Genomic DNA, 15,291 nt, shown 5'->3' on the forward strand with positions numbered 1-15,291 from the left:
GCTTCACTTTTACATTGTCACCTAGGCTTCAGCGTCCATGTTGATCTCTTTTAGCTTGTTTCCGCTGCTGAGACACTTTGACAACCTGGACATGTCCTTCAAACACATAATGTACACTGTTCTGTCTTCTTCTATGAAAGAAATGTATCATTTTACTCCAATAGTTGGATAATATTTCTTCAGGGAGTTCAGCTACAGAGCTGAACAGTTCTGCTGGCGACAACAACAGACCCATTGAGAGAGATCACAGTACTGTAGCGCCCCTGTGTGGAGAACTCCATCTGTTACAGCCAGTGTGTGAATGCATCTCTGTGATTGGTATCTGAGTCATATAAGTTGAATTTCGTAGAGGCAGGGTTGTTTTCCTGCAGATAAAACACGACTTGGACCTTGTAAGAACAATATTAAATGTTTTACAGTAAAATCCCCTGTGTTAAATTGACTGAGAATGTACAAATGACACCAAACAGAAGGGTCCATTTCGTGATAGATAAATTAACACTGGAGATTTTTGCTGTGTAGAAAAAAGTAGGTTGTGCTCATGACAATTATGTTTGATTATACTTGTACTCACCCTTAGAAGCCTTTTGAGGCCTATTAGGGCATACACTGTTATTATCTAGAGCAGCGATTCTCAAAGTGGGGTCCATTTCTCTTAATACGTATTAATTTGGGGGTCCTTGACATGAAAAAGTTTGAGAACAACTGATCTAAAGAGCAGCCTAAAGCTTTGAACAGTTATAACGTTATAACCAATGTGACAGTGTGTGAACATTATGAAAATGTTTTACTCAACATGCAATTTATATTGGTGAAAACATTTAAAATGTCTACTTTCCGCTTTCTGCAGTGAAGAAATAAACTGTTTTGTTCTTAAAAGTAAAAAATTACTTCAGTGTTTTGTAAGCACTGTTTATTTAAACATAATAGCCTACACAATGAATGCTTGTGGCTTGAATAAAAATAGCTGTTTTACAAGCCATTGTGATTTTAAAGATGAATGTTGTGCTATTAGAACATAATGTTTTAGGTTGTAGCCTACCACAGGAAATAATGTATATTACCATTAAGTATGTACAAGTTGGGGTACAAGTCACAATTGTAACAGGAGCAGCAGCAGGATTTCCACTGAAGTGATTCACTGTTTCTGATTTTATAACACCTTATTTTCACTTGGGTTTTATTGGGAACAAATGTTCAACATATTTACAGCTGTGAATAAATAATGTTTTGTTTGAAAAGGCTCACCTGGCCCATGTACAGTCGCCAGGATTATTCCAATAAGGTAAAATGCTGAGCAGGTCAGTGGAAAAAGTATTTATTTTTACGCCAAAACAATGAACAACAGTCAATTTAATGTGTGCCCAGTGCCCACACTCATTAGTTCACATGGTTACTTGAAAAGCAGTAAAACACAAGAGTTTCATTCCAAATCACAGATGTCCACTATTTGAGATTTGGAACACACTCACAAAAGGCTTGCTGACAACTCAAATAGTATTGGTCCTCATTATCTTGAGGCTGTTATCAGCATGACTCTGGCATCAACTGCTGTCTTTAAGGATGGCACCATTACATTTGAGATGAAGTGCAAGAAACATCAGTGTCAGGGCACAATTATTTATGAAAGGGATGAAATAAGCTTTGGAATGAAAGGGCTACTGCTGCTATACCTTGGAAGTTCTCAACTATGTCTTTAAAACAGGATAAGTTGCAGTCCTCTGAATAGAACTGTCACAACCGTTGTGAATTAAACTAAACCAAACCAAAAAGTATGAACTGAATTAAAATGTTAAACTTACAAAAAAATATCGAATTATCGAAAGATTACCGAACAGAACCTGAACTAAACTAAACTAAACTAATTACTAAACTAAACTAAACTAAAAAGTAACACAGAGCTTCTTGTATCAGGAGTGCTCAGCCAGAGAGACACACAGAGAGCACTTCCCCAGACACAGGGTTCGTGTGTGTGTGTGTGTGTGTGTGTGTGTGCGTGTGTGTGTGTGTGTGCGTGTGTGTGCGTGTGTGTGTGTGTGTGTGCGTGTGTGTGCGTGTGTGTGTGTGTGTGTGTGTGTGTGTGTGTGTGTGTGTGTGTGTGTGTGTGTGTGTGTGTGTGCGCGCGCGTGGGGGTGGGGGTGGGGGTGGGGGTGTGGGTGTGTGCACATGTGTTTGTGTGTTTTGCTTGTTGGGTGGGGGGGTCTTGTGAAGGCCTCCCTCAGTCTGAATCCTCAGCTGCTGAAAGAGAGAGGCTGAGAGCAGCAGTTAAATATAGCCCAAACCAGACTATACTGGGCTCTAGATTCTTCTGTCTAGGAACAAAAGCAGAGAAGTGTCTCCTTCCTTCTGACAGAGGCCGTTCGTGCTCCTCTCCCGAGCTGCTGAAGTCACCACGTACATACATCTGGATATGAGTGAATGAGCAAGTTCTTCAAAGCAGAAACGGACAACTAGAAGGAAGAGGACTAACACACTTTGTCTGTACTATCCCTCACACACTGTCTGTATAGCTCTCTCGTTCTCTCGCTGTCCCACTATCTTTCTTTCTGTCTCTACCACCCTCTCCTCCCTCTCTCCTGCTCACTCTGGTGCTCTCTCTCTCTCTCACACACACACACGCACGCACACACGCACGCACGCACGCAGCACACACACACACACACACACACACACACACACACACACACACACACACACACACACACACACACACACACACACACACACACACACACACACACCCTGTCAGTGAGAGCTGTCAGACTGTCAGACCAAACTTCAGGAGACAGGACTACAGTAGGCTCACTGTTCTTCTCCATATCGATCTTCTATTGTGCTTTTGGACCTGGATGGAAGAGAAGGAAAAAAAGAGGAGCAAAATTTTAAAGGACAGTTTAAGGGGGAAAAGGAGAAACTACATTTCAGGAGAAGAAAAATCAACAACAACTGTGTGTGATTACAGACTGTTGATAGAACTGAAGCTGTGTTGGGAAGGACTACTCTACTGTGCTTTGGATGCTGACAGAGAAGGAGCACATTGAAAGGAGAAACAAGAAAAAATCATACTAGAAAAACAAACACAAACAAAAATAGTGTTCTGACAATTTGTGACCTCTTCCGCATGCTGCTAATCTGACAGAAGTTGACTGCAACTGAATAGGACGGTTGAAATTCTGGGATTTACTTCACTACTTCATTACATCTGACGCCAGGTAAGACTGCCTACCTTGATGACATATCATTTCTCTAAATGTGGTGGTTCTCAACGGGTGGTCTGGGTACCCCCAGGGGTCCTTAAGGGGATTCCAGGAGGTCCCCAGAAAAATGAGTTAAGCATTAAAAATCTGTTAAACCTATCGGCTCGGCTTCCGTCTTGAAAAGTTTAGGAAAAAAATCAATATTTTAACAACGCAAATCGTGTATGGGGGTCCCCTGGCACAACATATTTTCAGATGGGGGTCCGCGGCCACATACATTTTAATTTGGTGGTCCTTGACATGAAAAGGTTTGAGAAGCACTGCTCCAATGCTACAGTAAGTCAATGTTTACACATTCAAGTGCTTAAGACATTGTGAAAGTGGAGCAAAGGTGAGCTGTGCTGATGTGAGTGGTGCAAATTGTAATTAAATGATTAATTCAGGGGTCGACGCTACAGCAGGAGCAATGGTTAGCATGTGGAACAAAATACTATTCTTTATTGATGTTGGTAAACTCTCTTATCAAGATTAAATGAAGCTTATTAAATCAAAATAAAAACCTGTTAAATCAAAATAAATCATGGGGGGGTATCATTATTTTGTTCCGTCAGCAGCACCGATGCCTGTTTTTAAAGGGTTTTACAACTACATTTAGCTTGACATAACTTGACCAAACACTGCACAGTGTTAATTTCAACTCAGAGATACGGGTCCATTTGGTTCCATTTTTTACACTGTCAGAATACGGATTTGACTGTATACAATATACTGGAGTGCTGCTTGAAATAATATCAAACTACACCGTCGTAGACCCCAGTCATGTTAACGAGAATACTTCCTAACTTTCCACCCTTATTCAAACCAATGACAAGTGCTGCTTAACCACTAATCACAAATACACCACTTGTGCCTGTCAGTGGCATAGTAGTTGAGACAGGTGCCTCCATACCGGTGGTGGAAAAAGTACTCGCATTTCTTACTTAAGTAAAAGCAATCAATACCGCAATGTAGAAATACTCAAGTAAAAGTCCGGAATTGAAAATGTACTCGAGTACAAGTACAAAAGTACTGGTATCAAAATGTACTTAAAGTACCAAAAGTAGAAAGTAGCTTGGAAGAAGCATCCATAGGAACATGCCACTTTTTGGGTCTCCATTTTGGAGTCCTACCGATAATTTTGTCAAAATAATTCAAAACTTTTCAAATCAATCTGAGGAACTTTTTATTAACGTTTCTATTTGAGAACATTTAACTTATAAGCAAAATAATAATAATAATCTGCTATTAAAAAAAAGATAGACTTTTCAAATGTTTTGCCTAAATTCTAGGGATGCCAGGTTGAAAGCTGTTAAAACACAGATGCCATCAAAAAAAGTCAACTAATGGCCGACATATCGCCAAACCAATGTATCTGGTACGTAGACTTGAGTCATGAATGGACCAGCATGAGGCACACAGTGAATCACTGAGTTATGAGGCACCTCTTACACGGCCAGTAAATGTCTGTGTTTCAGGAAATGGTGCATTAGTGGAGGCATTAATTGAATAGATCTTTTACCAGAGAGTACTTTGAAAGCTTTCCCCCTGGGGAATGAACTGCAAAGCACTAATAGCTGCAGCATCAAGATGCGAGGGGAAGTAACAGTGATGCAGCAATAATGTGTGTGTGTGTGTGTGTGTGTGTGTGTGTGTGTGTGTGTGTGTGTGTGTGTGTGTGTGTGTGTGTGTGTGTGTGTGTGTGTGTGTGTGTGTGTGTGTGTGTGTGTGTGTGTGTGTGTGTGTGTGTGTGAACCACAAGTCCCGATGATCATGACCTGTTTTTGAAGGGAAATTTTAGCTTAATCAGTTTTACTGGGGCTATAGGCTAAAGGTTGAGTGAAAAAAAAAGTACAGTAAATGTACTTTGTTACTGTCCACCACTGGATATCACCACAGCCAGCTTGCGATGCCCGGCCCAGACAATCTCTAGGGAGTAGGGACAAGTCATTAATAGACTTTTTCCGCTGTTTTCATTGCAGGTTATTTTGAAGGACTTTCCTTTGTTTAGATACAGTTAGTGGAAAATAGTTTATGGACTGGGTGTGGGAAACTGTAAATTGTTTTCCTTCCTTCTTTTTTTTTGCTGCATACTCTGGAAATGTACTAATCTGTGATATTAGAACAAAGAGCAGACTGCTCTTATTTATCGCATTTGTTGTTTCAAATCTATTATAATTAACCCTGGCATATTTTGAGCATTGTGAAAAAAAAAAAATGCAAAAATATTCGATGTACAAGCTCACAAAGTGTCACGATGTGATGCATTGTGAGCCTAGATTAACTATTTTTGAAATTGCTTTGAAAAAATCTATCATTATTCATGAACAATAGGTGACAGTTGGTATTTGTTCTGACGATTTGGTTGCAGTTGTACATCTCTCAGAGTTAAATAAACACTGAGGATCTTACTGTGTATGCAGATCATATGATCATATATCTGTGTATGCATTCAGATCATTGCTGGGTGACGCACCCCACTTTTTTAAATCATTTGCTTCAGTATGTGCCGGTGACGCTGCGGTCATGCCTCTCACAGCGGCAGCCAAAGGCCAAGTGATAAGACTTGGTACCATGAGATCACTTTTCTAATTCAGCTCAGCAATCTCTGTGTATACGTGTGTGTGCGAGTATGTGTGTGTGTGTGTGTGTCTGTCTGTCTGTCTGTCTGTCTGTCTGTCTGTCTGTCTGTCTGTCTGTCTGTCTGTCTGTCTGTCTGTCTGTCTGTCTGTCTGTCTGTCTGTCTGTCTGTCTGTCTGTCTGTCTGTGTGTGTGTGTGTGTGTGTGTGTGTGTGTGTGTGTGTGTGTGTGTGTGTGTGTGTGTGTGTGTGTGTGTGTGTGTGCATTAAGGTGGGGGGTGACAGCAATGTCTGCCCTCGTGTTTGGTTTCATAACAACTACTGTTGCCATGCCATCAAAACAGAAAGCTGAGCACACAGATGGATTGTTCGTTTGGGTGTCATTTCTGTCACCCAAGGACAATCACACCATAACACTGCGGTGACATCACACCGAAACACTGCTGACATCATCAGTGGTGGACAAAATACTCAAATCCACCAGGCCTACTTAGGTCAGAGTATAGATACTCCTGGTCAAGTAATATTAGGCCTACTCAACTGCAAGTGAAAGTTGTTCTGTCAAATTTGTGTTTGAAGTAAAGTACTGGAGTACTTGGTTTCGAAAATAGCCAGTGAACTAAGAATTTAACCTCAAAATCCTAATGTTGCTACTAATGACTATTCATTTCCATAAACTTTGAACGGTCCCCCGTGCGACTCAGTGAGAGTGCTGAAATATCTACTGTTGACTGAGCTAAAACAGAAAAGGTGAGATATTTTCCTTTTAATTTAACGCAATACCACTTGTCACCCAGTAGTGGTCCTACCCGACCAAAAGATGTAAATGTTGACTAGAAGAGCAGGGGAGACCAACTACAACCACTACAGTTGTGTAAACACGGAATTGTGATAAACTTAAATCACTGAGATCTAAAAAAGAGTGTAAAAATACACGCATCTTATTGCGTTCCTCGGAATGTCCTTGTGGGTGAAATGTAGAATAATTTATGATGTAACCTATATACTGACTGTAATAAAGTGGCCATGCATTTCTCGTAAAACCAGTGACTAGCAGGCCAAACTTGCTGGGAAAAAAAAGAAAACAGTTTTTGGCTTCAGGAGCTGCCCATAGAGCTGCCCATACAGGCAATAAAGTCCTAAATGTACAAATGGAACCAAATGGACCCCTCAGGTCTCTGCGTTAAACGAACACTCTCTCATGCTCCTTCTATCCTTCCCATCCTCTCTCTCATAAACCTGCTGCCTCTGTCTCCATCTCTCTCATCTCTTTCCCTGCCACACACCTGCGGCTTGCTTTTCCTCTCTCCCTTCTCTTGCCCTTTCTCTTCTTCCAGTCCATCCATCTATCCCCCTTCTCTTGCAGTTCCCTTCTTCCTTGTCCCGTTCCCTATACCTTGACCCCCCCCAACAATCACCCCCCCCCACCCCATCACCACACTCTGTCTAAGTATAAGTACTTGAGTAAATGGATTTTCCGCTGCTTTCTGTCTGCCTGTGTCTTAATGAGGGAAGTGACATCATGCTGATTCAATGTGTCTGATTCAAAAGTCTGTCCGGCCTGTTTGACAGCCCCCATCTGTGGGAGCAGTGATGTCATCGCTCTGGACCCGTTCCCACTGATTAGCAGTGGTGGGAAGAGTACTCAAATGTTTTACTTAAGTAAAAGTATCAATACTGCAATGTAGAAGAACTCTGTTACAAGTAAGTCCGGAATTCAAAATTTACTTGAGTAAAAGTACAAAAGTATTGGTATCAAAATGTAGTTAAAGTACCAAAAGTAGAAGTACTAAAATGTTTGAAAATAGCAGATCTACAAACTCACAATGCGTCGCGATGCGACGCGTTGTGCAAATAGCCTAGGTATAAAATAGGGCTGAAGTGGTTAATGTATGTTTTATAATGTAATCATTTATATCTGCAAAGTAACTAGAAACTAAAGTTTTCAAATAATTGTAGTGGAGTAGAAGTACAATATTTGCCTCTGAGATGTAGTAGAGTAGAGGTAAAAGTATAGACAATTGGAAATACTCCAGTAAAGTAAAAGTACCTCAAAATTGTACTTAAGTACAGTACTTGAGTAAATGTACTTAGTTACTTTACACCACTGATTAGACTCCGGGATAAAGGAGGGGCGTGAGGACAGAAAGGTGACACATGTGTCCCCTGTGATAGTGTCATATTTTTTTACACCCTTTCCCCCCCCCAATTTAGTCATTATGCCAATTACTTCCTCCCAATGCTTGCCACTGCTGTCATTTCACATGCTTTGTGAGCCAGGAGTGAGAAGAGTCCCGAACAATTGGGGCATTGGCCAGGGTTGTCGCAGGACGCCCTGTGTTCTGATCTAAGGTGTGTGGGAAGGGGTGTAGAATCAAGAAGGTTTTATTTGTCACTACTAGTATAAGTACAAGAAGCTAAATGCAATTTTGTGAGGTCCACAAAGTACTGTGCTACAACAAAGAAATAATGATACAATATATGCAATGAAACATGAGGCATATAATGTGCTATAAGTCATGGCCATTTTACTGTAGAAAAACACATGTATAGACACTTACTGTATATAATAGCAGCAATAGTAGTATTTATACTAGAGCAGCAAGTAGTCACAATCGCAGCCACATAAACATGACAACTGTGCAAGATACCTGTCTATATATTATTCATCTCTCAAGATCCTTTTTGCCGATGGGTTCCCAGATTGATATATATATCAGCAATAACAACGGTTTCACTGTATTCTTTTAATAGCATAGCAGCGGTGCTAACATTCAACAGCATACGTGTTGATGATCACACTATGAAAGAAGGCTATACAGATCATGTCCTGGAGGTAAGGGGGTGCCTTGAAGGTCATCACAAGACAGCAGCCTAAATATATCATGTAAATGTAAAGAGATTTGATGTGAATGAGGAAGTGGTTAATCCTCTGGCGTCTGGCATTTTGTTTTATAATGCAATTTTGGGTCATGGGTGGGATATTAAGACCCCCTATCTCTGTACCCACACGTATCCCCTCCCTCCATCGCTGGCTTTGGATTGAATCCAGCATCTCCTGGGTTTCCATTCTGCGGTTTCCTCTCAGGTTTTCTTCCGGGTCCACTTGGTTTCCTTTTGTGCACTCTCAGAGTTAAAGGGGTATTTCACTTTTAAACACTTCTGGGGTCATTTTAACGTCTACTCTGGGTTTTGAGTGTGCACCCCAGACAGTTTTTAAGTTGCTTGATTCAATATTTAGATATTGTAAGACCATTCAACTTCAATCACCTTTTTAACCGTTAGACTCATTTAAAACACACGTCCCCGTGGTTCTGGTGACTGATATTGTCCTTCTAATGGGTGAGGGGACCGTATCTATTTATTATTATTAATTTGTTTGAAAATTAAAACATTTAGAAAAGAAAGAAAATTAATAATGATAATGATAATAATAATAACAATAATAATCTATTTTTTTTTAAACACGGCCCCCTCACACATTAGAAAGACAATATCAGTCACCAGAACAAGGGATGTGTGGTGTCAAAGAGTCTAACATGTATTGATGTTCATTGTGTATAGCAATGGGCAATATCTAAATATTGAATCAAGCAACTTAAAAACACATAAGACTTGTGCACCCCCAAGCATAGACGTTAAAATGAAGTTTATTAAAGTTGAAATATCCCTTCAAATTAACTCTCAGGCTTGACTGCGTATAGTCTGACTTTCTGTTAAACCTGTTTCCCTCTGACCTGGTTTTGATGCTATCAAACCATGTCTGCTTTATGACTTCTATTTCTGCCCTGGCCTCTCTGTGGCCCAGGCTGGTCACTCTACTGTGAGAGCTTAAGACTCCCATGTAAGGCATGTATGGATGTTAGGTCACTGCATGGGCTGAAAGACTGGGCTCATCCACAATCTCCTGTAATGTTTACCATCTATATACACCATCATGTCGTCGCTGTCGGGCATAAACCTCTTATCTCCATGTTCTAACTTTTTGATTTATTTCGTTAATTAACGCCCTACTTGATCATACTACAGCGTCACGCGAAAGCATCAAAGGTAGCAGATCTACAAGCTTGAAACGCAGCACGAAGCGCCGCGTTTCGAGCTTGTTGATCTGCTACTTTTGCTATTTGGAGTTTTCCACCCGAGATGATATAGTATAGGCTCGCTATAGGGACTGATTGCATTTCAGGAATGAAATACATTTTAATAACCCAATAACATTTAAAGCACATTCATAAACCTGCTCTTTCTGACTAGTTAAGAGGATGATATATCACCCACCTCAGCACAGAAATAGCAGCATCTTTGACGTGGTCATACGGTGTATACCGCTGCAAGTTGTCACTAGTAAGTGGCAATAATGATCTGTCTATTTATGCTATATCCGTGACCCTGCTAAAGATGGTAACTGGACACTTAACTGATATTCAAGCCCTCACTGTAAGTGTCACTATTTCAAGCACGGGTGCTAGATACCGATATTGGTCAAGTACTGTACGGTACATTACGCCCTACAATGTTGAGTGGTTGGTTCTCCACGGGTGGAGAAAGGATCACATCAACACGCGGATTCTATTCAGATTCTATGTGATGGACAAAGTACTCAACGCTAGTACTTCAGTCAAAAATATATACAAAATATATACCAATTCAATAAGACTTGAATTGGTAACACAATTCAAGTACCTCAGAGTCATCCTGGACTCGACCCTAACTTTGAAAAATTCAATCAAACAAATTAGGCCTTTTCTAATAGTTGGAGCTGCCAGGCAGCTCAAGTAGACATCAAGTACTGTTTCACAAATTGGTCTTGCACAGGTGTGATGACACTTGAGGAAGAAGTTATATGGCTGCTTGTATCTAATCTTTATATTATACCATCACTTAATAGTTTTACAATACATTATGATATTTGACAGCTTGTAGAGCCTAAATGTCTCCACAAACCCTAATAGCTATTGTTTTGGTACAGCCTATCCTGTTATGGTTCAGTTTGTCCTTCAGGCAGCTACAGTATAACTATGATCTCTGTCTGCCCTGTGCTCGTGGCAGAACTACCGTACCACTGACATGAGTGTTAATGTACTTCTGACCATGATGCATGTACATAAAGCATAACCACCTCCACCTAGAATATTGTCTCGACTCCTACTGTATGTGCCTTATCGATTGCTGATTGATCCGGAATTCCACGACACACTCAAGCCCCTAGAACAGTTATATAAGCGAGCCATAAGGTATTTCATAAAAAAAAACACATAGGTACGATCACTGCAGCATCCTAAAAATATATATTTGTTTAGCTTTGATAACTGGAAGCTCTTTAAACAGGCATGTGCCGTGTATAACACTTTGCATGGTTTATGCTCGCCTTCTATGGAGGAATTTATAAAACAGTACAGGCCGTCACCAGAGGGGATTGATTTTAGTTAAAAATGTTTCTTTAAAAAACGTAAAAAAGAACAGCACTATGAGCTTGTACAGTATCTGCTATTTTTGAATAGCCAATGTATGAAAATATGGTTAAAGTGGTTATTTAATTGTGATATTGTGCTATTAACCCCCTGGTACCCTCCAAAGGACCCCTGGGTCGCCGGACCCCACTTTACTGTAGACCAGCAGTGGACAGTAACTTACTCAGTAGTACTCTGCTCATCTGTCCTTTACTTAAGTTTTTCTTTTCTTTTTTTACTTATAACTTTCCCTCCACTACATCTCAACGACAGCTGTAGTACCATTGACTTCAATACATTTCTATGAAGTGACTGGGACTCAGGCTTACAAAAATTAACCACTTAAGCCCTATTTCAGAAATGAGTGAAAATTGCCAATTCATCTACAAGCTCCCAACACATCACATCGCGATTCACAACGCATTGTGAGCATGTAGATAGGCTAAATTCAGTGAAGAGATTTGTGTGGAGGGGAAAAAGAAGGGGACCAAGTACTGGGGTTGAGTACTTTTTGTCTGCCACTGGTAATAGCAACAGTACATACTGCACACCCCCACCCTGCTTGTGAATTACAATGACAGGAGCATCCTCATAATCCCTTCGTCCCAGACCTCTCATTCCCTTATTAAGTCATGTCAGAGAGAGAGTGTGTGTGTGTGTGTGTGTGTGTGTGTGTGTGTGTGTGTGTGTGTGTGTGTGTGTGTGTGTGTGTGTGTGTGTGTGCGCGTGCATGCGTGCGTGCGTGCGTGCGTGCGTGCGTGCGTGCGTGCATCAGAGTGTCTGCAGACTCTGCATGGCTGAACAAAATTCTTCACTACGAATACAAATCGTTGCTGTCGGGCAGAAACCATGTATGACCAAAAACCTTACTTTCCGGGAAGTGGAGAAAATAAACTGTGTGTTCCAATGGATCCAATGTAGATATTATTTAGTCGCACGCTCTTGTTAATACTTTGCATTGGTTCAATATTCATAAAAGACACACAGACTTAACCACGTTCACTTTCACTTGAAAAAAAAAGAAAGTGAGCTTGTAGATCGGCTATTTTCCTGACCTGAAAATGCATTTTCTGTTCACTAAAGAGCAATGATTGCTATTGGAATATATGAGTAAGTAAGTAGCCTTGGGAACCAAAACTTCCCGATCCATGTGGCCCTATAGGTCAGGAGCCTATCTTCTGTTTACGTAGCATGAGGCAGCTAGATGTACAAGTAGGCTACACCCGCTGGACATGCCGCTATGTCGCAGGGCCTTACCCCATATACGAATCCAACTTGTGATGCTGAGTGCCAAGCAAGGAGGTATTGAGTATCAATTTTATAGTCAATGGTATGACTCGACTCGGGATTGAATCGTGACTTACTTGAGCCTAATTTGGGGGGAATGAGGTCAGATGATCTCCTTCTGGTGCTATGCCCGTGGGCATCAATCACTCTAGAGAAGTAGTTTGATAGGTATATGTATCTCGGCACTGATCCTCTAGTATCTTAAAGACCAGACCCATTGAGAGATGTTGCACTCTGCCCTCTACCCAGTGGTGTAAAGCAGTGGTGGAAAGTAACTAAGTACATTTACTGAAGTACTGTACTTAAGTACAATTTTGAGGTATTTGTACTTTACTTGAGTATTTCCAATTGTCTATACTTTTACTTCTACTCAACTACATCTCAGAGGCAAATATTGTACTTTTACTCCACTACATTTATTTGAAAACTTTAGTTACTAGTTACTTTTCAGATATAAATTATGATATTATGAAACATATATTAACCACTTTAGCCCTATTTTATACCCAGGCTAATTGAAAATAGCAGATCTACAAGCTCACAACGCGTCGCTTTGCGACGCGTTGTGAGCTTGTAGATCGGCTATTTAAAAAAAAAAATGTACTTTTACTTTTGGTACTTTAAGTACATTTTGATACCAATACTTCTGTACTTTTACTCAAGTAAATTTAGAATTCCGGACTTTTACTTGTAACAGAGTACTTCTACAGTGCAGTATTGATACTTTTACTTAAGTAAAACATTTGAGTACTTTTCCCACCACTGGTGTAAAGTAACTAAGTACATTTACTTACAGCCTGTAAGTATTGTACTTAGGTACAATTTTGAGGTATTTGTACTTTACTTGAGTATTTCCAATTTCCAATACTTTTACTTCTACTCCACTACATCTCAGAGGCAAATATTGTACTTTTACTCCACTACAATTATTTGAAAACTTGATTTACTAGTTACTTTTCAGTTATAAATTATGATATTATAAAACACACATTAAAGGTTTCATGACGTTCAGTTTTACCACACATTAAAAGTCTTTGTCATGGTCCTTCAAACGTGTATAGAAAGTTGTAACAAAAAATTCCACTCCATGGCAGGTGTTTTTCTCTCACATTTCTAAAGCCTTTTCAACTGCCTCTTTGCCTGCGGGTGTCGCTGGTGAGGGATTTTGCCTGTCAATCATCGCCTCTGCTCCGCCCCCCCCCCCAAAGGAAAGTATAGGGGAGGGGAGGGGTGAGGAGGAGAGTGGGCGGGATTAATCGACTGTGACCTCACTGTCGAAGGGCCAAGCTCAGATTACTTTTCAGCCTAATTATTCAGAAAACCCCAGACCACAGAAAATCCACTGAATGTTCAAAGTTCAGATTTTTTAGGTGTATTTGAGGTCATAAAACCCCCAAAAAAACATAAGAAACTAAAAAAAGTGAAAATGAATGTCATAGAACCTTTAACCACTTCAGCCCTATTTTATACATAGGCTATTTGAAAATAGCCGATCTACAAGCTCACAACGCGTCGCGACGCGTTGTGAGCTTGTAGATCTGCTATTTTCAAACATTTAGTACTTTTACTTTTGGTACTTTAAGTACATTTTGATGCCAATACTTTTGTACTTTTACTCAAGTACGTTTTGAATTCCGGACTTGTAACGGAGTATTTCTATATTGCAGTATTGATACTTCTACTTAAGTAAAACATTTGAGTACTTTTTCCACCACTGCCTCTACCTTGACCCAACCCAGACTAGCAGAGTGAGCTGGAAGAATTGGTCCTGGGGGAGAGGCCTAGTACTAGTCTTATTCGTTAAATAAGGGTCAAAAATTGCCTGTTCGCTGTCATCAGTGCAAGAAATGCTCAATGCAATCATTACCCGTCACATTCCTGCTATGCACAGGACATGTGTCTTTGAATATCAAAGCATATGAACAACATGCTGAGAATTATTAATAGCTGCTTGGTCAGCAACTGCTCCATTCACTTCAAGCTTGCCCTGATGGTCCTTGAGCATCTGAGGAGCAGCTGTTTGTTGGTGAAATTTTAAATGGGTATTTTTAGTGTCTCCTCTACTTATGTCCCATAAGGGTGTAGCTGCAGGGCTATCACTCTAGTTAAGTTTATTATTATTATTATTATTATTATTATTATTATTATTATTATTAAGTCATCAGCCATCTAAAATATGCCAATATTTCAATTTTTACTTATAGTAGAGCAGTGGTTCTCAAAGTGGGGTTTCCGGGAACTCCCAGGGGTCCTTGAGGTAGTTCCAGGGGTTCCCCAGCAAAATTAGTTAATACAGCATACAAATCAATTTATTTAACCACTATAATACATTGGCTATTGGAAAATAGCAGATTTACAAGCGTTGTGCGCGTGTAGCGGCGGACTGGCCATTTGGCGTACCGGGCAAATGCCCGGTGGGCCACTGGGCCACAAAAAAATATATATATATATATATTTTTTTTTCTTTAATATTTTTGCTCCCGTTTTAGGATTATTACGGTCATTTCCGGGTTGCACGGCCCAATTACTAGTTACTTTAATGTTTGGGCTGGGATGCTTTCCAGCAGGGGCCTCAGTGCGGCTTCAGAGTTCATGTGCAGGACTGGTCTGAAACAGTGAAACACCCCCCCCACCCCCCCGTTGACAAAACGGACTCCTAGCCGCCCCCATTCTAATCAATGATGGGCAAACCACCTAACTCCACAAATTGGAGTTAGGTGGTTTGACCGACAGTTTGAGGAT

The 15,291-nt window shown here is 40.4% G+C and overlaps 1 protein-coding gene across 7 annotated transcripts in view; it reads left to right on the top strand.

Annotated features, from left to right (window-relative positions):
• Positions 1–2,670: 2,670 nt before the first annotated feature.
• filip1b (filamin A interacting protein 1b) overlaps positions 2,671–15,291 on the top strand; it is a 46,481-nt gene continuing 33,860 nt past the window's right edge. For 3 of the 7 annotated variants that reach the window (XM_080453946.1, XM_080453945.1, XM_080453940.1), the window contains exon 1: positions 2,673–3,212. The gene's annotated coding sequence lies outside the window, so the exon portion shown is untranslated. Of the gene's footprint in view, positions 3,213–15,291 lie in introns of all 7 variants that reach the window. The other 4 variants (XM_080453942.1, XM_080453944.1, XM_080453943.1 and 1 more) reach the window with 2 other exon arrangements.

This window comes from Gymnoscopelus braueri (genome assembly GCF_963280865.1).
Source record: "Gymnoscopelus braueri genome assembly, chromosome: 16".
Taxonomy (NCBI): domain Eukaryota; kingdom Metazoa; phylum Chordata; class Actinopteri; order Myctophiformes; family Myctophidae; genus Gymnoscopelus; species Gymnoscopelus braueri.